General features: G+C 44.5%; 1 long non-coding RNA gene across 2 annotated transcripts; it reads right to left on the bottom strand.

Moving 5' to 3' along the window:
- On the bottom strand, positions 1 to 27,524 carry LOC118145699 (uncharacterized). 2 transcript variants are annotated; one of them, XR_008474983.2, is made up of 3 exons: positions 27,467 to 27,524; positions 5,969 to 6,059; positions 1 to 5,375 (listed from the first exon to the last, which is right to left on the bottom strand). It is a non-coding gene; the product is annotated as an uncharacterized LOC118145699 (long non-coding RNA). The 2 variants fall into 2 exon arrangements; XR_008474982.2 differs by lacking the exon at positions 27,467 to 27,524 and adding an exon at positions 22,457 to 22,516 and having other exon boundaries at positions 1,225 to 5,375.
- Positions 27,525 to 27,691: the final 167 nt, after the last annotated feature.

Genomic DNA, 27,691 nt, shown 5'->3' with positions numbered 1-27,691 from the left:
CATTCATTACGCAGGCTGCATAAAAAAACACCCTAAAACTTAGTGACTTAAAACAACAAATATTTATTTTTTGTTTCTTTGGGTTGGGAATTTGCGAGAAGCTTAGCAGGGTGGTTCTGACTTGAGGTCTCTCGTGGGTGGCAGTCAAGATGTCAGCTGGACCTGCAGTCATCTGAAGTCTTGACTGGGGCTGAGAATGAACCTCCAAGCTGGTTCACTATCATGATCACGAACAAAAGGCCACAGTTCGTCACTGGCTGTTGGAGAAAGCCTCAGTTTCTCTCCAGAAAGACCTCTCTGCAGGGTTTCTTGAGTGATCTTATGACACAGCAGCTAGTTTTCCCGAGATCAAATGATCTGAGAAAGTGAAGGGCAGAAATCAGTGTCTTTTATAACCTAGTCTTGACTCACACAATGTCCCACTAGATACATAGGAAAATTCCATCAAATGCAGACAGGGAGTACTCAGGGTACAAGAACAGGAAGATGAAGACACTCAGAGGACACTTTGGAGGCCAAATTTACTTACTGCCAGTCAGCTGTCCAGCACCAGTGTCCTGCTGTAGAGTCAGAGGCAGCGGCTATGAGAGCATCAGGTCAGATTCCTCCTGCAGCCCAGCCTCCAGGCCCCCTTCAGATTCTTATTTCCCAAGCTTGCTCCTTCCATCTCTTGTGGATTCTATTGACTTCCACGTCTGTAAAAACTCTTTATTTTGCTAAAAGCAACAAGGCTACTTTCTTGTCATTTGCAATCGATAATCCTAACTGGGACAGATGATGCTGATCCCCAGTAAGTTGTTGGTGAGCTCACGTGATGAGAGTAAGAGAGAAGATGAACTGAGATCAGAGAATCCAAGAGAGTGAAGTTCAAGGGAGGAGGCCATGAGGGATCTGAGCTGGAGCAACCAAGAGAAAAATATAGGAATTGCAGAGCAGCTGTGGGAACCAACAGAGCTTTATGTAAGACCCAGTGGAGGGATCAGTGCAGAACAGGTTGTTCTTTTCTTTTTTAGAAACTTAATTCAACCAAACACTCCCTTCATTTAGTATAGAACTCACTGGGTCATTGAAATATATTCAGACTGCAAAGAGCCCAGACTAACTCACCAAATTACAGGTGTGAGCCTGGGTTAAGAGTTGATATTTTTAATTAATTTACTTTCAACTTCATACGTAAAGGATTGAGTAAATCATATTTCTTATATTTTTCCGTGCAAGGTCCCTCTCTTGTTTTAATGTATATATTCATTTTTTATTCACATATCCATCTCCCCACCTCCCCACCAAACACAGTCTATCATTCTAATTGTTCAATGTGCATATGCTTATTTATATGTATTGATGTAAATAAATATTGTTTTGTATGCATGCATTTTTAATTAGTGTAAGTGTTGTGTTATAGATCTCACTCTATTTCTTACTTTTTTGCCACTAGCCATGTTTTTAAGGTTCATCTGTGTGGTTATGCTTACATGGAATCGATAGCTGCCACTAGCCACGTTTTTAAGGTTCATCTGTGTGGTTATGCTTACAGGGAATCGATAGCTGCCACTAGCCACGTTTTTAAGGTTCATCTATGTGGTTATGCTTACATGGAATCGATAGCTGCCAGCTGCTACAGGTGCTCCTATGATCTACACCCGCCACATTTTATTCCTGTCTTCTCCCAGAAACAGATGCCCATATTGCATTTAACTCCTCATCACCACAAAAAGCTCTGTTGTGAGCATGTTTTCACATGTCCCCTTTCCAGTGTCTCCCCAGCCCTGAAATGGCTGGGTCAGAGGATATTTGTGGACTTAATGCAATGAAGTCATGCATACCTACTCTCCAGAGTGGCTCCACAAGCCCGCCCTCCCACTAGCAGTGTATGAGGATGAAACATTTAAGATAAAGATTCATGACACTGACTGATGCGCTGGTGTTGTAGGAGTAGGTTCTGAGTGTCTCCAACCCATGCCAAAAGTATATTTTACTTAGACTATATGTTAAATTTTCTCTTCCATTTCATTTCTAATGCTTCTCTCAGCCTTCCCACCACCAAACAACATATTCCACGATAAGTGTTGAGATATGTCTCAGTCCGGTTCTGCTTCTATAACAAAACATCTAAGACCTGATATTTCCTTATAGGTTGGGAGGCTAGGAAGTCCAAGATAAAGGTGCTGGAAGATTCAGTGTCTGGTGAAAGCTGCTCTTTGCTTCCAAGATAGTGGAAGGTGGAAGGATAAAAAGACCTGTTTCCTACAGCGCTTTTATAAGGGCACTAATTCCACTCACAAAGATGGGCCTCTAGTGACCGAACCACCTCCAAGAGGCCCCGCCTCCTAATCACCTTGGTGATTAGGTTTCAACATACGAATTTTGGAGGGATACGTACATTCAACCCCAGCAGGATAGTATCATGAAAGAAAGGGGAAGGAGTCTACTGATAGACTCTTAGCCTCCAGTTCAGCCTTAGCAATCTCATCTTCCCTTCCTGTGAGCTCTCAGCATCTTCTAATGCACCTGGATCACAGCTGTGCACAGGGAAGCTCTCTAAAAAAGCCTTCCCTCAACATCTCGCTTGGCACTGCATGTATTGCTTGAGTCCCCCTCTTTGCCAAGCATCAATAAATCAGATGTCCACCAACATTATCTAAGTCCTACATGTCCTGAGGTAAAGTAAAAGCAAAATGATCCAAAAGTCGAAGGCAGGCAGGCCAGTACTGGTTTCCCTGTTGGATAGGTAAGGAAATGCAAGGTTACAGGAGTGTTGCAGGCATATTCAAAGCTAGAAAGCAAAGAGGAATATGAATTATCCACAGCAGACAGGATTTTTAAATCACCACCAGATAAGCAAGGAGCACAAAATACCTTCCTCAAATGTAATTGATGTTCTATCAACAAACAAGAAGCTAACATTTTGATGAGGTTTTTTGGTTTCCAGTACACTTTTACAGAATAATCGTATTGGTTCCCAACAAAGCTATGAGGAAGGAGGGCGGCCATATCTAATGTTCCTAATGCACAGTAAAGGAAACTGAGGGTAAAAGAGTTGAGACGACTAGCTTGAGATCCCATTTTTGGTTAGTTGTGGAGTTGAAAACCAAGCATAAACTCCAGGCTGGGGTCAGAAAATGTGATTTATAACAATGCATTAGTTCAAGCAAAATTCCACTGTTGTAAAAGAATTTGGAGTCCAAGTGGGAGTTTATTATAATGGAATCCGATCCAAGCACAATAATTCATAGTTACAAGAAACATTTAAAGTGGGACAATAAATTACACATGATACTTCCAAATTTGGGCACTTTTTACTGGAGAAAAGAGAAAAAGAGGAGATGATATTTATTTCTTAAAGGAAATCTATAGTGCCTCTCCTTTCTCATCTCTTTGCTAGTCAATAGTCAAGATAATTTCACCAGAGGTCCTACAGCAAGTCTCACTAGGTCCCCTGCGTGGAGATCAGAAGAGAAGACCGCTCTCCATGCCCCCTGTGCACATATCCAGCAGCCGCCAGTGTCCCCAAGGGTGTAACCTCCCTGAACCCTAAGCATGCAGAGAGAGGCAGAGCAGGGTGTGCAGATCGAGGGGACCCACTGTCCATGCTGCGAAGAGGGAGATCAAAAAGACAACAGTTCTTAGGATCCCAGGCAGCAGTCTGTTATAGAAGAGTGGGTGGGAAAAAAAAATTTTTTTGTTTGATTATAGAGACAGACAAGACCACCTGCTCTGAAGATGTGCAGTGTTCTTGTTAAAACCCCTCCCTGAGCCTTGAGGAGTAATTGCAGATCCATTTCCTACCATCTGGGATGTTGCTCCACAGGGCCCACTTTGGGGACTGAATCAGAGGATCCTTCCTGTGGTTCCATCACCCCAGGGGATGGCTGAGGCCAACCTCTGACCTGGAACTTCTGAATTCTGACCACTCACTGTCCAACTTCCAGCAGTATCCCTGGGGAAACAGAGATTAGCTCAGGAACAAGTAGTCACTCTTGGCTCGTTTCCAGGCCTTCATCATTTTATAAATGATAAAAAAGAACCTGTGCAAGAAGTGATGCAGTTCTAAGAAAAGACAAGGGAAGAAAATAAGCTTAAGTTGGCTAAGAAGACTGTGGTTGAGATTAGTGTCACCTCCTTGCCACTGACAAAGATTGCTAAGTTGACCCTTGTGGCTCTTGCCCCTGGGAGTGGTTTGCCCAGAGGAAGAAGACACCTTTGTACACAGGCTTGAAAACTAGGCCGTTCATGTACCTAAAGAATACAGCTGCCACTTCTGCAGGTGCTCAGGCTGGGAAGCACCTTCCATCCAGGGCCTCCAGACAAGCCCTTAGAGCTGCTGTTGAGGATGGGGTCCAAGCAGGCAACAGCACACATGGAGGCGTCCAGGAAGCTTGGGGACTTCTGTGGGGGCTGACACCAGCAGGACAAACTCTCCTGCCAGCTCCTCTTTCCCTGTTCAGCTTGATTTACAAGGAGAAAGAGGTCCAGTCTCTCCGAGTTCTAGTACTTATTTTGTCCTCATACCCACTTTCTATCAGAGGGGTTCACAATGTCAGTCTTCTCTGCTTCCTGGTTCCCCACCCCACTTAGATGATATTGGTGGCTGAATATCCTGGTCATTCATAGTGGTTATTAAGCTACTAATTGGCAGAGACAGACCTTACAAAACAAAAACCCAGGACATCCAGAAATATCCACTGGGGACTTAGGTGGGGTTCATTAAATCTTGACAGCCTTTTCTGCTTTTTAGGCCCCACTCCACCCCTAGGCTCACTCACAAACACAGCAAGCTCAGTGGAATTGGAAATGTCTTGGGCTCAGTGAAAAATGTCTTGGATTCAGTGACAAACGTCTTGGGTTCAGCGATATTTCTGTGAAGTCAAGGGGTCACATGAAATTAGCAAGGTCTCCTTGTACTTGGAATGAAATGCATTACTCCAGAGTGTCCTCCTAGATGGACTGGCTCCTGTTTACCTCGTGACCTCGCTCTTTGTGCTGTGGACACATTTACTCTCTTCCGGTTCCCCAAACAGGCTGACCCCTTACTCTCCTCAGGGACTCTTCCCACTCTTCATGCCCCAGGGATGTCTGTCTTTGCATGGCCTGTGTATTAGTTTGCTAGAGCTGCCTTAATGAATTACCACAAACCAGGGGGCTTAAACAAAAGAAATGTACTGTCTCCATTTGGGAAGTGGAAGTCCAAGGCTGGTTCCTTCCGAGGGCTGAGGGAGAGTCTGCTCCAGGCCCCTCCCAGCTGCTGGCGCTTTGCTGCCCATCTTCGGTGTGCTCCTTGGCATATAGAAGCATCACCCCAGTCTTTGCCTTCATCTAGACGTCTTTGCCTGTGTTCTCACTGCGTACAGAAGGGTGGCTATGTCCAAATTTCTCTGCTTTATAAAGACACCAATTATATTGAATTAGGGGCCCATTCTACTCGAGTATGACTTCATCTTAACTAATTACAGCTGCAATTACGGTATTTTCAAATAAGGCCACATTCTGAGGTCATGAAGTCAAGGCTTCAAGATATGAATTTTGTGCGAATACAGTTCAACCTGTAACAGCTGGCTCCTTTTGAACCCTCAAATTATGGCAGAGACTTTGCATTCCTAGGTGAGCTCCTCTATCCTATCCAAACCATCCACCACCAAACCCTGTTTTTCAAGCCAATCACAATTGTCAACTTTAGATGACTGACCCATTTGTTCCACTGGTTCCCTTATTCTCTAGATTGGAAGCTCCATTTCCCATGTGTAAAGGGGGCACATTTGCCTTGTTTCTGCTGGACTCCCCCCGACCACCCTGATGGCACATAGAGTGTTATCTGTATCCAGTGCTGTGCAGTGCCCAGCCATAATGGAGCCTGAGACAAGTGGAGAAATCAGTACCAATCCAGTCTTCAATGAAATTTTGAATATTTTCTACATCAAGGATTTTTGCATTGATTTTTATTTTCTAAATGTTGTATTAAAGTATCATTTACCTTGTTTGCCAAGCCTCTTGGTGCCCCTTCTGTTTTTTACCAGAGGCAAGTGCCTCACTTGTCTGACCTAGTCGAGGTCCTGTCTGTATCACTGGAAATGAAGAAAAAGGGAAGCGGTTACTCACACGGTAGGAACAGAGTGATCCTGCTCACTGTGAAAGGCAGCAGAATGACAGAGCATCCTCTTCAATAGAATTGGGTGGCAATGGACTTGAGGGAAACTGAGGCAAGCATTGGGTTTTGGAAAACTAAGGACAGCACTTCAATCCCTTAAATTTCCTCTTCCTCATAAGAACAAGATTTGGTTTGATTTTGTTTTGAGAACTGTACTTCCCCTCTCCCCACCCTGGCCTCAGAGCTAATCCAGGGCCCAGAGTAAACATCACTGTATTTCTGCCCCAGCCTCAGCTCCTGAGAGCCACAGAGGTACCATGGTTCTGGGTGTTGTGAGGTCTTTGCTCCCCATCTCTGAGGTGCTGACACACCCAGGGTGGGGCCAGGGCTTCTGAAACTCACATATCACTGAACAGCAGGGATTCCACCAGAAATGTCTAAGGACTGTTCTGCTTCCTGGTCAGAGGGAAGCCTGACACCCCAGCCCAGGGCTCTAGCTCCTCAACCAGTAACCACATACCACCATTTTCTCCACAGAACTTTTCACATTCACCCAGCTTCCCTCTCCTGACCTTCCTGCTCCACCTTCTTTTCTACCTCACTTTCCTCCTGTCCCTCCCCTGCAGTGAGAATGAGACATGGCACTTAAGGGACAGGTTTATTCTTCCTATTCCCCGCAAGAGTCATTTCAGAGTCAAACATCTTTCAATAACCCTGTTTCTGGGTGATAAATTACCGGGACAGACAAGAGAGAGGAATCCTCTCTTCGCGGTGCTGAGTGGGGCTTCTATGCTAATGGTGCTGGGCCATGGGGAAGAGGATGCTTCTCTGCTGAGTCATGGTTGGGAACCAGCTCTGCAGTTGCCCGATCACTTAATCTCAGAGATGTCCACGGAGCAGCCTGGGAAACTGGCTCTAGCCCAAGGTACGCGCTGAAGCAGCTCAGCAGTCTGGGTGCACACTTCCTGAAGTGCAGCAGCTCTTTTAGGAGTATAGGATGTGCTAGGTCTCCCTTCCCAGAAGCATCAGTTCTTGAGCACTCAGGGGCCTGCAGCCGCTCTAGTGGGGTCTGATTCTGAGCCACTCTGGTAAACAGACCCTCTTTTTAGAGCAAGTTATGTCTCCCACCTGGAGGGAGCTGGGCATTCAAGCAACTTTGCCTTTGAAGCCCACACTGTGTAGGAGCTAAAGGGAGAGACATCATGTTGCCCATGACATGGAGTCAGAGACTTTCCTTACCCTCCAAAATGGAGCTTCTTTTTTCTCCCCACTTTTTTTTTTTTTTTTTGAGATGGAGTCTTGCTCTGTCTCCCAGGCTGGAGTGCAATAGCCTGATCTCAGCTCACTGCAATCTCTACTTCCTGGATTCAAGGGATTCTCCTACCTCAGCCTCCAGAGAAGCTGTGATTACAGGTGTGTGCCACCACACCTGGCTAATTTTTGTATTTTTAGTAGAGACAGGGTTTCACCATGTTGGCCAGGCCAGTCTCAAACTCCTGACCTCAAGTGATCCACCCACCTCGGCCTCCCAAAGTGCTGGGATTACACGCATGGCCTCAAAATGCAGTTTTAATGCCTCACAAATGAGGCACCTACCCTGAATGAGTTGCTGTAAGGGTTAAATGTGGGATGCATGAAAACGTGCCGAAATTGCACTTGACAGGAGCTCTGTGAAAGTGATACACCGCATTTGCATATGCACATGACACACATACACACACAAACACACACGCACCCCTCACCAAGGGAGTCAGTGGGAATGGTCATACCACAGGAGCCTAGGTCATTCAGAACCTTCCACTCAAAACTCAGCCCAATTTCTAGGATGCCCAGGGACTTCCTTCTTGCCCCTTCTACTGGCTGCACCCATGGAGATGGTAACTGTGACCACAGCTGGAGGGAAGAGTGTGTAGGACCACTCATGCGTCTCCTTATTTCTGAGCTGGGCCATTTTGGTGGCTGTATTCCAGAGCTGGGGTTCTATACGTCTTGGAATAGGAACCAGCCTGCTTTTGCTGGGCCTCCTACCATGTTTGAAGCAAATGCATTTGGTGGCCAAAACAGTATGAGGAAAGAAATGTTTCATTTCTCCCTTTTTCCTCTGGCCTCTATCAATAGAAAACTGATTTTATTTTTCTTAACTGCCATGCTCATATAGATTCCGCTGCCTGGTTGGCCAAAGGAGACAAAGATGATAGAAAGACTCTGAGAACCTGGGCTGTCCAGATTTCAGGAGGAAGCTGAGTTTACCTGTGAAGGGACCAAGGCATGAGACTCTAAAAGACACAAGTAGAAAGGAGCTGCTGAAACGATTCCAGGGCAGAGAAGGCAGAGTCATGGGTTAGAACGCATGTGAGAAGTAAGCCTGTCTGCCTTCTCATCCAATACAGGAACCCATTTGTCATTCACACATTCATTCAGTAAGCAACTGTTGCTTATCTAACCTCTGCCTATGCAGTTTTGGTGGCAGGATGCTCATTTGTTCTTCAAACACAAAAAAAGAGAAATTTTGGCTTATTAGGCTGTCAAAGCTTTCCCCAATGGTGTAAGCTCCATGAAGTCAAGATTCGTGTGGTATTTTGCTACCTACTTCACTTCTTGTGCCTAGCACATAGTTGTCGCTTAATCTTATTTGTTGAATGAATGAATGGACATACGAATGAGTGAATGAAATACATGAACGGCAGAAAAGAACAAATACCTCCAGGGCTCTAAGGACACAATTGGGGGTTGGGGGGTAAGTAGCAAGAACAACATCTGAAGTCTCGACGGTTTTCTTAAAAATTCATGGAAAATTTGTGCTTTGCATCAAAATATATCCTTCATTTTACTACAAAAATGATGCTTTGGTGTATCTGCTGGAGGGCAGAGTTTATGTGTGCCTCGGGGCCTTGCCCCAAGCACAGTGCCTCATGCCCCTGATGTTGCGCTCCGGCTGGTTGGAGGGAGCCTGGCACTGGGCTCTTTCCTGATCCCACCCCTGCATCCTGTTGCCTGGATTCTGCATCTACCCTCTGCCTCATTGTCATTCCATTGATCTCCTCCTTGCCTGGCTCTCATCTAGCCCATCCCAGGCCTAGGTTCTGCTCTCGGGCTTCACGTCCCAGGTGGCAGCAGGAAATCATACTCATCTTGCCTTTTTTCTTTGCCATAAAACTCTAGGTGAGACCATGAATGATTGGTCCTTTCTGGAGAGGGACTGATAATCTGTCTTTCCTGGAGCTATTACCAGGGTGGCCTGCCAAGTGGACAAGTGTTAAGAGGAGAAGATGGGGCATTGGCCAGGGGTGGGGAGTGAGCTGACATTAATGGAGTCAAGAGCTGCAGAGAGGTCCCCTCTGGGCAGCCAGACTGTGAATCATGGCAGTCTTGGAAGAAAATCACAATGCCTAACCTTCCTGCCCTGCCTCTGTGGCTGCTCTACGTGGCTGCTTCCGCTGGGTCTGCACCTGGGCTCTTTGGCTCTCACCGCTGGAGAGACCTTGCCTGCCCCATGGGTATGATGGACACACTGGCACCCACCTGTGTGGAGCAATGTGAAGGGCACTGAAAGTCTTTGTCAATAGCACCAAGCCTGTGTCCATCAGCAGCCACGGTGGAACCTATTATGAACCTAGCATAGTACTTGGCTCTGAGGGGCATATGGGGAGGCAGAATACAGACCCTGGGCACATCAGCTCACTACTGGAAATGTCCACCTCCTGGTTCTGAGCAAGACCTGGACTGGCCCCCCTCAGAATCACTCCTGTAGTCTAAGGCCCCCGTTAGAATGGAAAGGTGCTTCCAGAGGTTTAATAGTCAATCCTCATGAGTGCATAGCACCCATAGTTTGTGGTGCATTTTTATGTTCATTATCTCATTTAATCCTTAAAATAATTTTATGAATTTATTGAAAAAATAGAAACTTAAGTAAGAGATTCCTTTAAGGTCATGGATCTAAAAAGTGGTGAGGCTGCAATTCGAACCCAGAATTTTCTAAGAGCCTTGTCTTTCTTCTTTCTCATTCCCCTACTCCATGTCTATGAGGAAAAAGGTAAACTTTGATGTAGTGAAAGGTCAGGGGGTTTGGGAATGGGCTGAGAAGAGGACCAAGCTGGGCAGGATGTCACCATGGGTGGCTGAGCCATCACATGACAGTTTGAGGACTTGAGGGTCTCCAGACTGCTGAAAAGGAAGAGCTGTCAGCCAGGCCTGGGATGCATTTGTTCATATTCCTCCCTTGGACAGAGCCCACTAGAGATGCAATTCCCAGAAATGCATAAGGACCTGGGCACTTGGGTAGGGATGATATAGAGTTGAATTAGGTGGTATTTGCCTTGTTCCTTCAAATCTCCCAGAGCAGTGACAGCCAGTCACTGTGCACAGTACTGGACATTGTTGGAAGCCTATGATCTAGGAATTCACAAAGCCTCTTCTATGGCGTTTTTTTCCTCCACTGAGGAGTAACGGGATCAAGCGCCTTCCTTTGCTCTGCAGCTCGCCACTCTGCTTGGGAAGGTAGGTGACCCCAGCCCCTTCAACCCTCCCTCTGACAGGATCACTGACTGACTGAGTGTCTCGTTTGCCTCAGAAAAGAGCAGATGACTCAGAATAAACAGTGCTGCCCTCGTTCAGGTACACACCTTTTTCTGTGTCCTAGGTAGAATTCATATTTCCCATTATTTAAGCCCCTCTTAAGCCCTTTTTATCTTTGATGTGGTTTTCCTGGGCTGCCCATCACAAAATTGCTACCCTCTTAATAATAAGAAAGATGCCCCAAAGTGACCTGCCCTGTGTGTGTGTGTGTGTGTGTGCATGTGCCCGCACATGCACAAGAGAGACCATGCTGCTCCTATTCCTCAGGCTGAGATATGAGAGCTTCCTGTGAGACCCCTGAAATCCCCAAGGTGCTCTCCTATGAGGTTCTGCAGATTGTCAACACAGAACGATACCTGCACACACACTCACCCTGGAATCTGCACACTGAATGGCTGCATGGCTGTCCCAGCAGGACCAGGACTGATCATGGTGTTGATTCCAAACACCCCACAGCACTTCCTTTCCTCCAGCCTATCTCTCATGGAGAAGACCTGAAGCCTGTTTCCTTGACAACCAGTCTCCCTCTTTCCCCATATTTTTTAATGCTGTGGTGATAAGGTGTATTTAAACCCAGCAGCCATGTTCCCATGGTGATAGGAGACCCCCAGTAAGTTGCCATGGGAACAAGAGATGTCTTTGAAGAGGATAAAAGTAAGTCGGCTTTGCAAGTGATGACAACAGAGTTAGAATCCAGAGGCTGGAAATGTGGCTCAAGAAGGTATCAGGTCGTGGTTAATAGCCCAGTCTATTCTACTTGTGACCAGTGTCAGGTCATGGGGGACAGGGAGGTGTGACACCAAGCTTCAGGCTCTGTTCACAAGAAGACTGAGCAAAGCAATGTGACTACTGGAATTTCAAGACAAGTTCTCTTCAGTTGCTCTTATTTGATATTTGATCCTTTGTCTCTCTTCTTCTGAAAGGTTTTTAAAGATAGAGGAACTGGGTGGGGCAGCTGAACTGGCAGACCAGGATGATGAAGGGATTTGTTCTCTTTAGCTGTTTTATAACAGGAAATAAGTCACTTCCGAGTTCTGAAATCTGATGCCCTTACAAGTAAGAAGCATTATTTCTATTTCATTTTCCCCCCAACATTATATTATTAGTATTTCCAAACATGCAGCAAAGTGAGAAAGATTGGCAGTTAACATCATATACCCGTCATTTAGTTTCTTCTATCAACGTGTTACTATAGTTGCTCTCTCATCCGTCTACCCATCTATCTATCAATCTTTCCCTTAACTGAGTACCAGTTAGTGGGTAAACTAGTACTCAAACCAGATTAGTTTCTTGCCATGGCATCTTTCCTTTCCGTTATACCACACTTAGGTTGACCAACCATCCCAGTCTGCCTAGGACTAAGAGGAGTCCCAGGACATGGAACCTTTGGTTTTCACTCTGGTACAGCCCAAGGACTTGTTTACCACCATCCCTGCACAGTATGCTTTGGGATATTTAGGGTTTGATTAAGGAGTAAGAGGCCCCAAGCCAGCGAGCGCACAACTACCTATGTAAACAACCATAAGTAGAAAGACAGAGACAAAGCCAAGTGTTGGAAAGGATGTAGAGCTAGTGGAACACTCATAGACTGTTGGTGGGAGTGTCAACTGTTGCAGTCACTTTGGAACATCATCTGGAAGGCTCTACTGAAGCTAGACACACACATAGCCTATGATTCAGTGATGCCACTCTAGGTGTGCCCAAGAGAAATGGGAATATGTGTTCACGAAAACAGCTAAAAATGTAAAAGAATGGTCGAAGCAGCTTTATTCTGATTAGCCCAGACTAGAAAAAAAACTAAATATTCATCAACAGAATAAACAAATTCTGTATGTGCATGTAATGGAGTACACAACATCAAAGACAAAAAACTGACTGACACGTGCAACAGCATGGATGAAACTTAAAGACATAATGTTGAATGAATAAAGCCGGACACAAGAGTATATATTATATGATTCCATTCATATGAAACTCCAGGAAAAAAAAAAACTCACTACCGTGATAGAAGTGAGTGATGGGCTTGCGGCTGAAGAGGGGAGTAGAAGGGACTGAGGAAGGGACAAGAGGGAGCTCTCCCAAGAGCCTGCCTCCCAGGAGGCTGGATGTGTTCTTCAAATTGACCTGGGATGAACTTGACCTGGGTTGAACTTGATCTCTGCAGCTCTCCACCGTGCTCGGGAAGGTCCATCAGCTCTCCCTCTGGCAGGGTAGCTGACTGACTGAGTGTCCCAGTTGCCTCAGAACGCAGCAGATGACTCAGAATAAATGATACTAGTCTTGTTCAGGTACACTCCTTTTTGTGTGTCCTAGGTAGGACTTTCTGCGTCCTAGGTAGGGGATTGTCAGGCATCTTCCCATAGAAGTACTCATTGAGGCTGCACATGTGAGATTAGTGCACACCTTACTCTGCACAGGCTATATCTGAATTTTAAAGGTTTTCAAAAAGACAGACATTAGAACTCCAAAAACTAAAGCAAAAATTAAAAGAATATAGACAGAGTAGCAAACTAAAGCTGACAGAGAAAGAGAAAACTATAGTGTGCTTGCCAGTAAGCCCAGAAGGGGCTGAAAAACACCAATGTGTGCTACCTAATTACTCTTTTACTCCCAAAACGTGGTCCATGGAGTCCGTCAGGACCAGAGATTTCATATCTCACTACAAAGAGCCGGAGCAAGTTGCTTGCGATAGAAAGATACTTTAAGAGTAGAAAAGTCATTTTCTGTCCTTAAACAGGAAGGAAAAAAAGATTATCTCTCCTGTCTGAACTGAGGGGTTATTTGAGAAAAACACTCAGGAATTACCCATGAGGAGGCTTCTAGGAAATCAAAATCTGGAAATAGTCTGGGCACAGTGGATCACACTTATAATCCCAGTGCTTTGGGAGGCCAAGGTGTGAGGATCATTTAAGGCCAGGAGTACAAGACCAGCCTGGAAAACATAACAACACCCCTATCCCTACAAAAAAAAAAAAAATCAATTATCCAGAGGTGATAACATGTACTTGTAGTCCCAGCTACTTGGGAGACTGAGATGGAAGGATTGCTTGAACCCAGGTGTTCGAAGCTACAGTGAACTATGATCATACCACTGCACTCTAGCTTGGACAACAGAGAGAACTTCTGTCTTTTTTAAAAAGAAAAAAAACAATCTGGATACAAAGAAAGGATTGTTTCTGTGTTTCCCACCTCTGAGGAAGGAATCTAGTCTGGGAAATTTCCACTCCCTGCAACAGGAGTAGTATCTGCTGGGGACAGGTGCATGAGGGGTCTGAGTCACCTCCAACTCTGCATGTCTAGAGCCAGCACTGTGGGGGTGGGAGGGTAGGAACCACATCTGTGTCTTCCGCATACACCTGCCAAGCTTTCAACTAGTTTCCAGGTGCCCTCAAAGTCAGGGCCAGCCATTTGGAAGCCTGGGCCATTGCACAGACCTTCCCTCCCCAGGTATTCTACTCCTCAGCAGTGAGAGGATTTATGAATTCACCCTGCTTTGGGGAGGTCCCAGGTCCCTCAGCAACCACCCCCTACAAATAAAGCCTTTCCTCTCCCACAAAGAGCCAGGGAAGACAGGGCAGGACTTCTCACCCTCCTGGCTCCTCCATCCCAGATACCTTGGCTGCATCATTTCATTTTTCATTTTGTCTGGATTAATTTTGCATTGCTTCATGATTCACACTTCCTGTCTGGCTTCCAAAGCATATAACTAGAGGATCCCTCTGGAGAAGAATGCCGATTAATACCTTTAACATGCCTGTTTCTGATGGGGAGAGCAGGAAAAATACGTATTTTCATATTACATCTATATTCATCTATATATTTTTAACATGTCATTGTGCCACTTTGTACAGAATTGTCATTTTAAGTGGCGACTTGGCCTCACTCCAGGGCTTGATGCATCAGGGTCAGGTGGCCTCTGAGGCAGCTGTAATTTTTATGCTGAGCTCCCATAACAGGAGGAGTTAGCCTGGGGAGATTTCACTACATTGCAGAGTGCTGGAGTGAGTGGCTCTCCACAGAAAGGGCACAGCTTTAAACAAGAAGAAAAGTCTTGTCTTTTTTTCTCTCTCTGTTTTCTCAGAGAAGAAAGAATTGCCTAGACTGAGGGATTGATTATTTCAAGTGAGACTCAAAAAATTTTATATAACACCCCCAACAAAAAGTCCCCCAGACACTGTGAATAGGAGTCAAAAGACCAATGGAAATGTAGCCCCAGAGCATGTGTGCACCTAGAGGTCATTTGAGATTGAGGTCAAGGGTGTTTATGGGCCCCTGTGGCCTGGAGGTATAGTAACCCATACCCAGGTATCTACCAGCCAGCCCTTCCACCCCTAGGAAGAAAGGCTCCAGGAAGTCAAAGTGAGGGGGAGAGTACTCCAAAGTCAGGAACTTCTCTTTGGGGCCAAATAAACTCTACCCAGAAGTGATGAAGATAGGTAGGTAATAGATTGCTCAGCCTGCAGAACACTTGGCCTTCAAACCAGGGGCTAAAGGAATCAGAATTGGACTTGAAATTCTTCTGTAAAGGGGCATTTGCAGAACCACTCTCCTCTCTTCTGTATGAACATTGGGACCAGGATCCAGTTCCAGCTTTTCCAGGCTCCCATCTCCCTCCCTCCTCCCTCCTTGCAGGTGCTGCCCCCCTCTTACTCCCTCCTCTGCCCCGCCCCCCCATGCTGCTGGACAACTGTTCCTTGCCCTGAGAGCCTCTCCTACAGTAGAGCTTTCCTTCTTCCAAGTGCCTATTTAGAACCAGAAAAAGAAAGGGAGCAACAACAAAAAAAATCTTATTAAATATGTGTATTTCTGTTATTCCTTTTGGTGGGATAATCCCTAACAAACCACAGCTGCAGAAGACCAACTGAGCAAATGACGGGAGGATATAAATATCTAGGATTACGGTATCTCAAATTCCATTTTCCTGCTGCAGCCCCAAAGAGCCAGATTTAATTTTTAAAAGAGACTTCAGAGAGGAAGCCTAGGCTCCTGGCAAGGCTTTAGATACTCAATAAATGAAATAAGGCCCCTGTTGATGGAGGTGAATGCATATGTGTGCACCAGTGCACATTTGTGTCTGTGTGTGTCCACGCGCATCATGTGTGAGTCTTGGCAAGCAGGAAGAAGGTGGCTGCGGAGCCTGTGAAGATGAGATCAACCACCAAAAATTCTGATTCCACACTCCTGATATAGGACACTTGTTTACATGAGAAGGTGGAAAGGGAAATTAAACAATGATTTTCAAATCCCTTAAGAGCTATTATGCAGCAAATATCATCCAGCTGTTCTCCACCCCCTACCCCAGTTTCCCATCTGCCGCCTGTTTTAAGTGGTGCTTATGGGACAAGACCACTCACCACCTTTTGGTTGGCTAACTCCCGGGTATTTTGGCATGTGAGTTCTGTACAGACTGTCCCCTTGGAGATGGAGTTGGCAAGACATGGCCATTCCAAGTGGACTGGAATCTGAGTCTATACCATCTGGGTGGTAGGCTCTGCTCAGCGGGTCCACAGACCTAAGCCAATATGAGCAGTGCATTGATGTTCTCAGGGCACAGTGCCATGCTGCTGGTGCCAGATACCAGAATCACTCCCTGGATCCCCTGGGAGCAGTTAAGAAAAAATCAAGACTGGTGATTTGGAAGACCTCCCAGTAGGCATCTGGCCTCTAGACATGGAAACCAAATAAAACCTTGGGCTGGAAGAACATGGTGCACACATATGCATTTCATTCATCCGTGCAACAGTTATTTACAGACCCCTGTTGGGGACAGAGTTTCTATCCCAGCTTTCTAGCTTGGGCTTTATTGTTGCCTATGTTAGTTTGCCCTGCAGTCCACCCTAACACAGGGTAGCTTAGCCTTAAAGGAAATGAGTAATTTCCTCTTCCGCTGGATAGAAAAGATTTCCACCCCTGTTGCCCTTTCTCAGCTCCTGTGATAGACCTCCCTACTCTCAAGTTTGCCTTCAATTTTATTGGCCACCTGGTTTTCCAGTGAAGGCCCTGCCTCCAGGGAGCCAGATACTGAGGGACTTAGAGCAGATGAATGTGGCTTAGGAAGTAGATGGGACTGGGGACATGTCTCCCCTCTTCCCTGGTTCCAATGCTACATCCGGCCAGGTAACACACACATGGGAGGAAACTATTCTAAATTCTGGTTCCAGAGCTGGAGGTTCGCATGGTCTGGAGACTTGGGGACCAAGACAGATGTTGTATGTTCATTACCCCAGTGACCTCTCTCTCTGTAACTTTCATTCTACTGCTTTGGAGGAAGATATTTATTAGTCATGAGGTGGCCATATCATGCCGAATCACACAGGGAATGAAGATCCGGTCCCTGGTTCCATGTTACGGCATTTTTTCACCATCCCTACTCTGAACTTGGACCACACATCCCAGAAATAGAAGAGGCTCAGTTCATCCCCTACTTCCATTGTTGCTCTCTCCTCTTTTGATGGCAGATGTGTGTTAACCTGACAGGTTCACTTACGAGTTCCTTGAGGGCTTCTTTGCTTATTCCCAAGTTCTAGCACAGTGCTTTTCATGTAAGGAGAACTCAATATAGAGTTGTCAAACAAATGAATGGATGAGTGGATTACAAAATGACTTACAAGTGATACTCTTACCGTGCTTTTGTTTAAAAGAAAATGACCAGCTTTGCCAGAAAAGCTACCCTTCTATTTTTCCGGGGTAAATGAGAGTAACTCTTACTTCATATTCAAACCCCTTCTTAAGTAAGAAAAGAAGGTAGATACATTTGAGCCTTGTTTGCAAAGCTACTTTAAACCATTCCTCTGTAAACCAGTCCAAATAGAGTGCTTCTGTCTAGGGAACAGAAAGGCCAATTAGACATCAGTGGGCTCACCTCTTCCATGCCACTATGAGGAAAAGTAGCAGGTAGCTCAGTTACTCAAGTCACTGCCTCTGCACCTAATCACATACCCTACTCATTGTCCGGAATAAGCAACTCAACCCATCCCAAATGCATCTGACAAAGCACCAGATGACATTTCTGAATTCCTCTATTTTCATTCTTGTTTGGCCCCCCTACCTTGGCCGTCAGTGGCCATGCAGCCCCTGAAGACCCCTACTGCATGGGCAGCATTATATCCCCAGTCTCAAGCAGACAGCCCCAGACAAGACAAATGTAACTGAAAGATTGTCAGAACCCTGCCATCTGCTCCTGTCACCTCACTGACTCTCCATTTTTCTTATTTCCATTCATATTTCTCAGCTTCATCTCTGATGATAAGGATGATGATACTAATAAAAATGTACTGAGTGCTTACTCAGTGCCAACCACTGTCTTAGGAGCTTCACACGCCTGATTAACCATCACTCTTACAGCAACTTCCGGAGATGGGTGCCATTATAATTCCCATTTCAAGGATGAAGACAAGGAGGTAGAGAAAGGTTATGTAACTCATTCAAATCACATCAGCTTTCAGACTGTTCCTCCTAACCCTTAAGGTCACTCTCAATCACAGCACTGTTCTCCAACAATTTGCTCCAGTCTTGGAGTATCTCATTCTACTTCTGGGAATTCCACCGTGGTATATCACCTACAAACTGGTCCTTGTTTTGAGTCTCTCTCCATTGCTGCTTCTTTAGTACACGTCCTCTCTCAATTTGCACACTCCCCTCAATAGCTCCGGGTTCAGCTCAGCATTTCTCTGCATTGCTAACTACCTGATGAATTACAGTGTAAAGAAAATAGAAGGCGCCGCCAAACACTTGTTCAGGTAATTGATTGGTTGCTGATCTTCTACTCCAGGCAAGTAGCCTTCTGGGCCTGATTCCAGGGTCACTACTTTCTATCTCAAAGGGTGCTCTTGCCATTCTTCTGATTCTCTGTCTGCCTAATGGGCTTTCACCTGCCCAAGGAAGGCCCTGCCCCAGTCTGCTCCATGCAAACACCGCATTCTTCACCCACTCCCATCTCTGCCTAAACTGTGTAAATCCACAGGAGAGGATCTTAGAGAATAATCCGGGTCGTCTCCTTTTGCAGGTCTCGCCATGGTCAGCCCACTGACCATGGTTTAATTCACTGCTATAAGGAAAACTAAAGATCTTGCAAAGCACTTTCTTTTGTCAGGGTGAATGGGCCCAGGTTAGGCAGAGGGTGCCTCTCCAGCCCCATGCCCTCCTCAGGACATAGAAGGCCTTTAGGACCCAAAGAGGGAAGCAGTCCTCGCTCATCGAATGCAGAGCTGTGCACCCCCAGCGTCTCTGACACACACTTCCACCTGGAGGCAGCCTCATCCTGTGCTGTACTGGGGTACTGTTTTCTACTAATGTGCTCATATTTCATCTGCTTTAGCATTTTGCCTCTTAATCCCTCATAATTGAATATATTTTATGCTGATGAGCAGTCGTGTTAATCATGCCTCGGGGCCATGCCTAGGGGGACATTTTATTTCATTCTGTCTTAGGCCTTATGTCAACTTGCTCTTTTTCCATCTCCAGGGAGGCTCTTTCTCCAGAGGGTGAAATGTGAGTTGGAGGAGAGAAAGGAATTCCTACCAGCCTTTGGAGACCCTGGAACTAAGTGCTAAGGAGAATTACCTTAAAGATATATTTTTTAAGAACAGAGACACTCTTTCCCCTTTCTTGTCATCCAACCAGATAAATACTTCATCCTGAAGCCCTGGAAATGAACCACATGATGCATGGATTCTGCTCCAAGGCTGAGAATGCAGACTGGTCCATCCCAGCCCATCCCAGCCGAGTTCTATATGTTCTCAAGGGGGAGTGGAAGAAGAGGGGTAAAGAAAGATTGGACTTCAGAAGAAGCACACACTAAGTCAGGTGGGAGCTCCCCGAGGATTAAGAGCAGAGACTCGAACTGCCTATAAAGCTTCCACTGATCCAGCCTCTCCAAAGGCTTTGCTGGTGGCCACACTGCTCTGCCACAAGCATTGTTTCCCTCAACCCCAAGCTGGGATTTTGTTAAATTAAAAATGCATAAAGCCACAACCTTGTTTTCTTTCCATTTTAGTGCTTATAGAACTAGAAAGGATTGATATGCCGGTAAGAGCAGACAAGAGGGAGAAGAATTTATGACCCCAGAAGTGCTGAGGCAAAGCAACAGAAAGAAGCATTTAAGTCTTTCTATTAAAGTAACTCGTATGAAAAAGTAATAGAAGCTGGGGTGGCAGAGGCCCTGCTTATTCCATCAGTGATGCCAACAGTCAGCTATTTGTCATGGCTGGAGTACAGGAAACAACTGTGTACTCCATAAATGAGCCAGCGCTCAGCACAGTCTGTCAATGAAAAGCTGATCATAATCTGGAAACGCTGGGATAGACGATTTAAGGACTCACATGGAGGAGAGGGAGAGACAGTAGCATCACCCTCCAGGGCTGGCAGAGAAGGTGGAACTTGAATTTCATTGCCCTTAAAGTGCCAAAACTCGAAATCACCCAGTGCCAAAAACATGAGAATTCAGAAGCTGATCTTAGAAAGCTGGAGTTTGTTTCTTTCCTAGTAATAGCCCCTGAAAGTCTGGGCCAGTGACAGCAGGCTAAGCTCTCTATGTTTTCACATCCTTCCTTACCAAGGATATGGAGGACCTGAGGGGGAACACTTGGAGCTTCCCTCTTATCTGCAAAACACACCTTTCCTGAGCTCCTCCCCTCCTGACCCAGAGAGAATGAAACACAAGCAGACATAGGTTTTCCTGGATTCCATGTAAACAACTAAAAAAAGCAACAACAACAAAACCTTCATTTGATAACTGTTCTCTAACATCACCTCATTTCTCCCTTTTTACACGGATGTGTTCCTCAACCCTTTGGACACAACCACTGTCCTTGTGTCTGCTCCATCCACCCACTGCCTGAATCTCCACTGCAAAGCTCCATTCTGCTACAGCGGTTCCTGCTCAGGCCACCCTAGGCTTCCAGGCACCGAGTCCCAAGGTCCCTCGGCACACTTCAGTGCCGTCAGCACTACCTGTGCTTCTTGATTTTTTTCCTCCTCTGCTGACCTTAGAACAAATGTCCTGGTTCTCCTTCATCATCTTTGGCCAATTCTCCTCTTCCTGCTCCTCACCCCTAAATGTGGGAGTTTCCCACAGTTTAGACCTCAGCCCTGAGTCCTTTCATTACTCCAGAATGTGCATGCTTTGGCCTGAGTTAGCAATATGTGCGTGTTTGTGCGGGCCTGCAAGTGGGGGTGATAGTTTGTGGTGGGGTGTGGGTTGAGTGGGCAGGAGACCAGGAGGCATAGGAGAAGAACTTAGGGAGAGGTGAAAGTGGGAAGGGTATTAGGCAGCATTACAAGTTGCCTGGAGATGGGGTAATAGCACATGGAAAAAATAATAAAATGCTAACCAGGGCAAGCATCTAGTTCACAACGTGGTCTGCTGTGGAAGTAATTATTGAAACTCTCAGCCTTCCAAGATAAGGAAAGGCGAAAAGGAGTAAAGCACATGTGATTGAAAGTTGAAATAGAAAATGCACAAATGGAATCATGTCTTTATAATCCATCCAGTACCCTGACCTCTCACTTTCTTAACCTCCTTCTCTCTGACAGTCATGTACCCCGCCTCTCATAGCTGTATGAAGACATTAGCATCAACAAAAACTGTATGAGTTTTGGAATCTCAGCTCCAAGCATCACACTGGCTGGCCATAATCTCCCACCTTCCACATGCTAGGACTCTCATTCCAGAAACTCTATAACCTCATTAAGACCTCGAATCCATTGACTCCTGACATAGTATTTTACTCTGTATTATGCTCCTCATATCCTCACCAAGGCCGTGGCAATTGGGATCAAGAGAGAGGATATTTAAGAATTTGAATTGTTTAATATAATACTTTAAGTTCTGGGGTACACCTGCAGATCTTTCAGGATTGTTACATAGGCATACATGTGCCACGGTGGCTTGCTGCCTCCATCCTCCCATCATCTACATGAGATATTTCTCCTAATGTTATCCCTCCCCAATCTCCCCACCCCCTGCTATCCCTCCCCTAGCTCCCACCCCCCAACAGACCCCAGTGTGTGATGTTCCTCTCCCTGTGTCCATGTGTTCTCATTGTCCACCCCATATCCACAGAATTTGAACTTTTTAAGGGTTGGTGACTGTTGGATGTATGGAGTGAAGAAGAAGCTGATCCTTGGCATCTGGCGGGGTTTGGAGAGCTCAAAATGTGAAATAGGAAATGCATGTTAAGGAGCGAGGAAGGAAGTTATGAGTTTTGGTTTAGACAAGTTGAGTCTGAGGTATCTGATAGAGTTCCAATAGGCAGTGGTTGTACCTAACAGTGAACACAGAGATTAGGGAGTCATCAAGGTGCAGGCCTTCCTTCAATTATGTGACTGCAACTTCCTAACTCATCTCTCTGCTTCCAGGCGAGCCCCTCCCAACCCAACCAACGTTCTAAAACAAATTGCATCACGTCACTGACCCATTTAAGACCCTGGCCACTTCTTGCTACTTTTCACTTAAAGTTCAAGATATGCTAGGACATTTAAGGTCTAGTCTCTGGTACAAAGCCATGCCTAACCTTCTAACCGCTCCCCATCTGCTTCTGGTTTATTAAATATGAAATTGCATTTTCTGCATGTTCTGCCTAGCAAACGCTTATTCATTCTTTAAAATTCAACTCAAATGCCACCTCATTAGCAAAGACTTCTGCTCTCCAAGGCAGAGTCATTGTTTCCACCTCTGTGCTCCCTTTGTTAGTTGTATGTACATCATATAGCATTTACCACATTGGTTGTATAATGCATGCAGACTCATTCCCTGAGACAGTGGACTCTTTGTGGGAAAACTTTTGCTTTATAACTCACTGTTTCTCCCGCAGTTCAGCAGTCTAGCATACCGGAGGTCCACCATTAGTGCTGCCGACTGAGTGAATCATCCTCAGCCAGTGTTTTGGCCTTGACTCATCATGGCTTTCCTTGTGGTTTCTTTGCCAAATAGATAAGAATCAAATGAAAAAGAATGGTAATAAAATAATCTCTGAGGATTCTGGGGGAGAAGAGAGGAGAAAATTCGATGTTCTTATTTCTTCTTCTCTCCTACCTTCCCATATGCAAGCAAAACTCCAGCTTAGATCAGACCCCTAAGAGCTTCTACTCTTCCTCTACCCCTAAGAGCTTGCACAGTCAGAGATAAGAATGCAAAGGCAATTTCTTCCAGGGCTTGAAAATTCAACAGGACCAGAGCTATTTCCTTGGCCTTCTATTACAATTCCAAGCAACTCAGGAGAACAATTTCTATTCTCTGTAGCTTGTCAGGACACTAACTAAACAAATGTATAGAAATCCTTGAGACTTCTGACTTTGGGGATTCCCCCCATCGTGCAATTTATCTGCATTTTGAGAGGGTATTTTATTGTTATGAGACAGAGAGGGAATAGAGTGGTAGTCTTGGGTCTGCTCCTGTACAAGGCTGGACAAATTGTTTGCTATTACTGGAACTAAGATTCTCATTTGTGAATAGAGGGATTTGAGCTAAGTAATCTCTAACATGTATTTCAAATTTCAAAGCTTATGAGGGATCCAACTTCCAGTAGGATAACAATAGCCAATTGAATTCAAATCAATTCATATATCCTCCCCCCAAGAAAAGGCCTAAAAATTAAAAGAAGACTTAATAAAACCAGTCATAACCCAAGAATACTCTGAAATGCACAAGTTAGGAAATAAATCAAACCAGCAGAGCCATTGGGAAAAAGTACCAGAGAGGTGAAGGAAGGGAGGACCTGGGGAGCAGGGGGTGGACGTGGAGTGAATTATAAAAAAAAATACCACCCAGAGTGGGCAGATGAGACTATGCAGGGCCTTGGTGATCAGAGCATGGCCACTAAAGAATCTACTGGAAAAGCCTTGGAGGCTCAGAGAGCCAAAGATGGTGACCGCTTAAGAAGGGGTTGCTTCTGAGGGAGAAGAAGATGACTTCAAAGAAGCATCATCTGGAGGCTGAGTGGCAAAGGGAAAAAAGGAACAGGAAGTGGAAATTAAAATTGACGACCCTATAGAAACAAAAGAGAATCACCAGCTCACAACTGACTCGTCTCCTGTGAAAGGCACCATGTAGTAAAGAGCTCACATTTCATACCTCAATAAGAAAGTATTCTCAAACAAAAAAATTATGGTAAGCCTCTCACATCCCTGTCTACACACAGCTGTCACTAGCAGTCTGAGAAAATAGGCTGGGCACAGTGGCTCACACCTGTAATCCCAGAACTTTGGGAGGCCAAGGCAGGTGGATCACCTGAGGTCAGGAGTTCCAGAACAGCACGGCCAACATGATGAAACCTTGTCTCGACTAAAAAATAAAAAAAATTGCCAGGTGTGGTGGTGTGTATCTGTAATCCCAGCCACTCTGTAGGCTGGGGCACAAGAATCACTTGAACCTGGGAGGGAGAGTTTGTGGTGAGCTGAAATCACTCCACTGCACTCTAGCCTGGGCGACAGAGTGAGACCCTATCTCAAAAAAAAAAAAATAGTCTGGAAAAATAAATATTTCAAAATGAACTGAGGAAGAACAGACAGTATCTGTACAAAGTTACATGAAAAGAAAAAGAACTTTGGGAGGCCGAGGCAGGCGGATCACGAGGTCAAGAGATCAAGACCATCCTGGCCAACATAGTGAAACCCCGTCTCTACTAAAATATAAAAAATTAGCTGGGCATGGTGGCGTGTGTCTGTAGTCCCAGCTACTCGGGAGGCTGAGGCAGGAGAACTGCTTGAACCAGGGAGGCGGAGGTTGCAGTGAGCGGAGATTGCGCCACTGCACTCCAGCCTGGCGCCTGGCGACCGAACAAGACTCTGTCTCAAAAAGAAAAAAAAGAAAAGAAAAAGAAAAATGAGATATAAAATATTTCAGTTGGTAAAAATTCTCCCCCATTTCCAACCTGAAGCAGAAGAAAACTATACCACAACACTGCAAGCAGGTATAAACATCCTTAAGCACATATTTGCACGTATAGAAGCAACTCAAATAATAAATTCAGGGGTCCAAAGTGGCTCCCGCCGGAGGTCATGGCGCTCGCGAAGGCGAGGTCATCAGTTCAAGGCTAACCTGAGCAACCTCATAAGCTCAAACTGATTGGCAAAAAAAAAAAAAAGAAAAAAGAAATTCAAATACTGAGAACAGAAATGGATAAAAACTCCCAGAAAGGCGTAAAAGAAGAGTCAATTAAATTAGGAAATAAATTGAAGAAAAAGACAAAATCATCTTAGAATGAAAACTAAATTGAAAGGTGCCCAAGGGAGAATATATTTAACTAAAAATATAATGAGACAGTCAAGAAAACAAAAATGACGTAAAGAAGGTGCTTTAAAGGTGTCAGACAATGATTAACATAGAAGACAGCAAAGGTAACTCAACATATATAATTGAAATCTCTGAAGAAGAAAAAAATGAACAGAAATAATACTTAAAGTTATCATTCAAAGAAAACTTCCCCCAGATGAAAAAAGACCTGAATCTGCACGTTGAAAGAGCCATCCTGTGCCTGAGAATATTGACCCGAACGCTTAAGTCTGAGACATTAAGCATATATCTTGATCAAACTTAAAACTTTTTCTCTACCCTTGATAGTGGAAGAAAAGGTTTGAAGTCAGACTTCTTAACGTCTGCCGGTGATGAAACAGTATTTCCAAGAATTTTTTTTAAAAGCGTAAGCAAAGGATCTTATATCCAATCAAGCTGTCCTTCAAATATCAAGGCTAGAGGAAAAGTTTTTTAATGTGCAGGAACGAAGGGAAATCTGTACTCAGAATCCCCTTCTGAAGAATCAACTAGAAACTAAGCATCTTCTAACCAAGAGGTGCCTGGAAAATATCAAGGAAAGGATTTAGAGCAAGAACTAAATACATTCATTGCTCTAATACTAAAACCAAGGTGGGACAAGGGTGAGAGACCATAATGCTTAAATGCTTAAATGTCTTTAAAAGTAGTTCCAAGGCAGATTCCTTTTAAAAGTGAGAAAATGAAAGATAAAGAAAAAAATAAATAAATTCATTGACTGTCACACGGACGGGAGAGATGAGTCCAAGACAACATTTAAACCTGACAACAAAATAGTAGATGCCTAAATATGAGAAGAGGAGACGGCAGGTGCCATAAAAAGTAGAATGTACTAGAACAACCAGACAAATTCTTAAATGATGGAAGAAATACTAAAAAGAAAAATAAGCAAAGAACAAATAATAGAAAGAAGCACAGCAAATACAACGTAATACTGATAGGAAAAATAACAAAAGAACATGACAAAGTCGGGATAGAACATTGGTCATGCTAATTAGCATGAACGTACTTGTCTGTTGAATTTGGCTCAAAGAGCCAAAGCCAAAGGTATGGTGAACACAAAAGACACCTCTAAGGTGAATTGATTCAAAATGCTAAAAAATAAAGGGAAAGGCAAGTTATCAGGCAAATGGAAATAATAAGAAAGAAAGATTATGATTCTAACGCAAGACAAAGGAAAATTTAGGCCATTGGCGTGGAAGGGAAAATGCAGAAATAGCCCAAGTACACGCAGAAGTTTAGTATATCATAGAGCTTGGCATCCCAAATCGCTGAGGAAAAGACAAACTTTTTAACAAGTGGCATTAGGACAACGGAATTATCTTTGAGAAGATGATAAAAGTGGCTCCTTTCTTCATATCATTCAGCAGAATAAACTCCAAATACATTTTTAAAATGTAAAAGATGGAATCGCATAGGTACTAGGTGTGGGGAAAGGCTTTCTAACTAGGGTTAAAGATCCAGGTACAATGAAAACAAACTAGATTTTTTAATTACAGTAAAATAAACTTTAATATGGCACCAAAAAAAGCACCGTAAGTAAAGTCAAAAGACAGGTGTGCAGGAGAGCCAGGACTGCTCAGAAACCGATGGAAGCGTAACAGAAAAGCCCCAACACCAGCATAAACAGGCTCTTATTGACCGAATTTGGAATGAATTTGGAATGGATTGGACATTCAAATTAATATGAAAAAGTGATTGCCTAGAATGAGTACAGGGATTAACCAGGAAGGAACTTGAGGAAGCTTTGTGGTGTTGGAAATGTTCTGTATCTTGATAAGAGTGTGAATCCTGTGGGTGTACATGCTTGTCCTAACTCATCTGACTGTATATGTAAGATCTGGGCACCGCACTGTATGTAAATTATAGCTCAGTTTTTAAAAGAAGAAAAATGATAGCAATGGATTAAAAAATATTGAACTTTAAAAATCCATGAGTTCAGAATGACACCAAAAAAACAAAAGCTGGGGGAAGGAAAGTTCTTTTTCGCAGAAGAATGCTAGCCAGCAAATGTAAACGAATTATAGAGTTAGAAAACCTCAGTTTTTCAACCACCAATGTAATAATTGATTCAGGCAAGGATAATCAATGGATGCTAAAACATTAAGTGAATGGGAATAAATTTTAGAAATTAGGACATTCAAATAATCTCAAAGCGTTACCCAACAGGTAAAAGGAAAAGTACATTTGAAATGTCGAATACCGCATATTCTCACTCATAAGTGGGTGATGAACAATGAGAACACATGGACACAGGGAGGGGAGCACTACACACTGGGATCCATTGGGGGGAATAGGGGAGGGACAGCAGGGGGGATCTGGGGAGGGATAGCATGGGGAGAAATGCCAAATGTGGGTGAAGGGGAGGAAGGCAGCAAAACACATTGCCACGTGTGTACCTATGCAACTGTCTTGCATGTTCTGCACATGTACCCCAAAACTTAAAATGCAATAAAAAAAAAATGTCAAACTCTGGCAGACACCACCTTAACCAAATGATGGAACTTATGTTCACCAGTAATGGGACAGATCGACATTACCTGCATCATCTGCGGCGCTGTCATTAGGATGCAGCCCTACCTATATGTTACGCCCACTGAAAATTCTAACCTGAATTTCATCATAAAGAAGCATTCAGAGAGATTCTAATCACCAGGCATTCTTCAAAGGAACTGGTCTAGACTCTTCAAAAGGTCACTGTCATAAAATACCAACAGAGCAGGGAAACTGTTCAAAATTAAAGAAGATGGAAAAGACATGATAAA

The sequence above is a fragment of the Callithrix jacchus genome, chromosome 10 (assembly GCF_049354715.1).
Source record: "Callithrix jacchus isolate 240 chromosome 10, calJac240_pri, whole genome shotgun sequence".
Lineage (NCBI taxonomy): Eukaryota > Metazoa > Chordata > Mammalia > Primates > Cebidae > Callithrix > Callithrix jacchus.
This window is presented reverse-complemented; position numbering and strand designations above follow the sequence as displayed.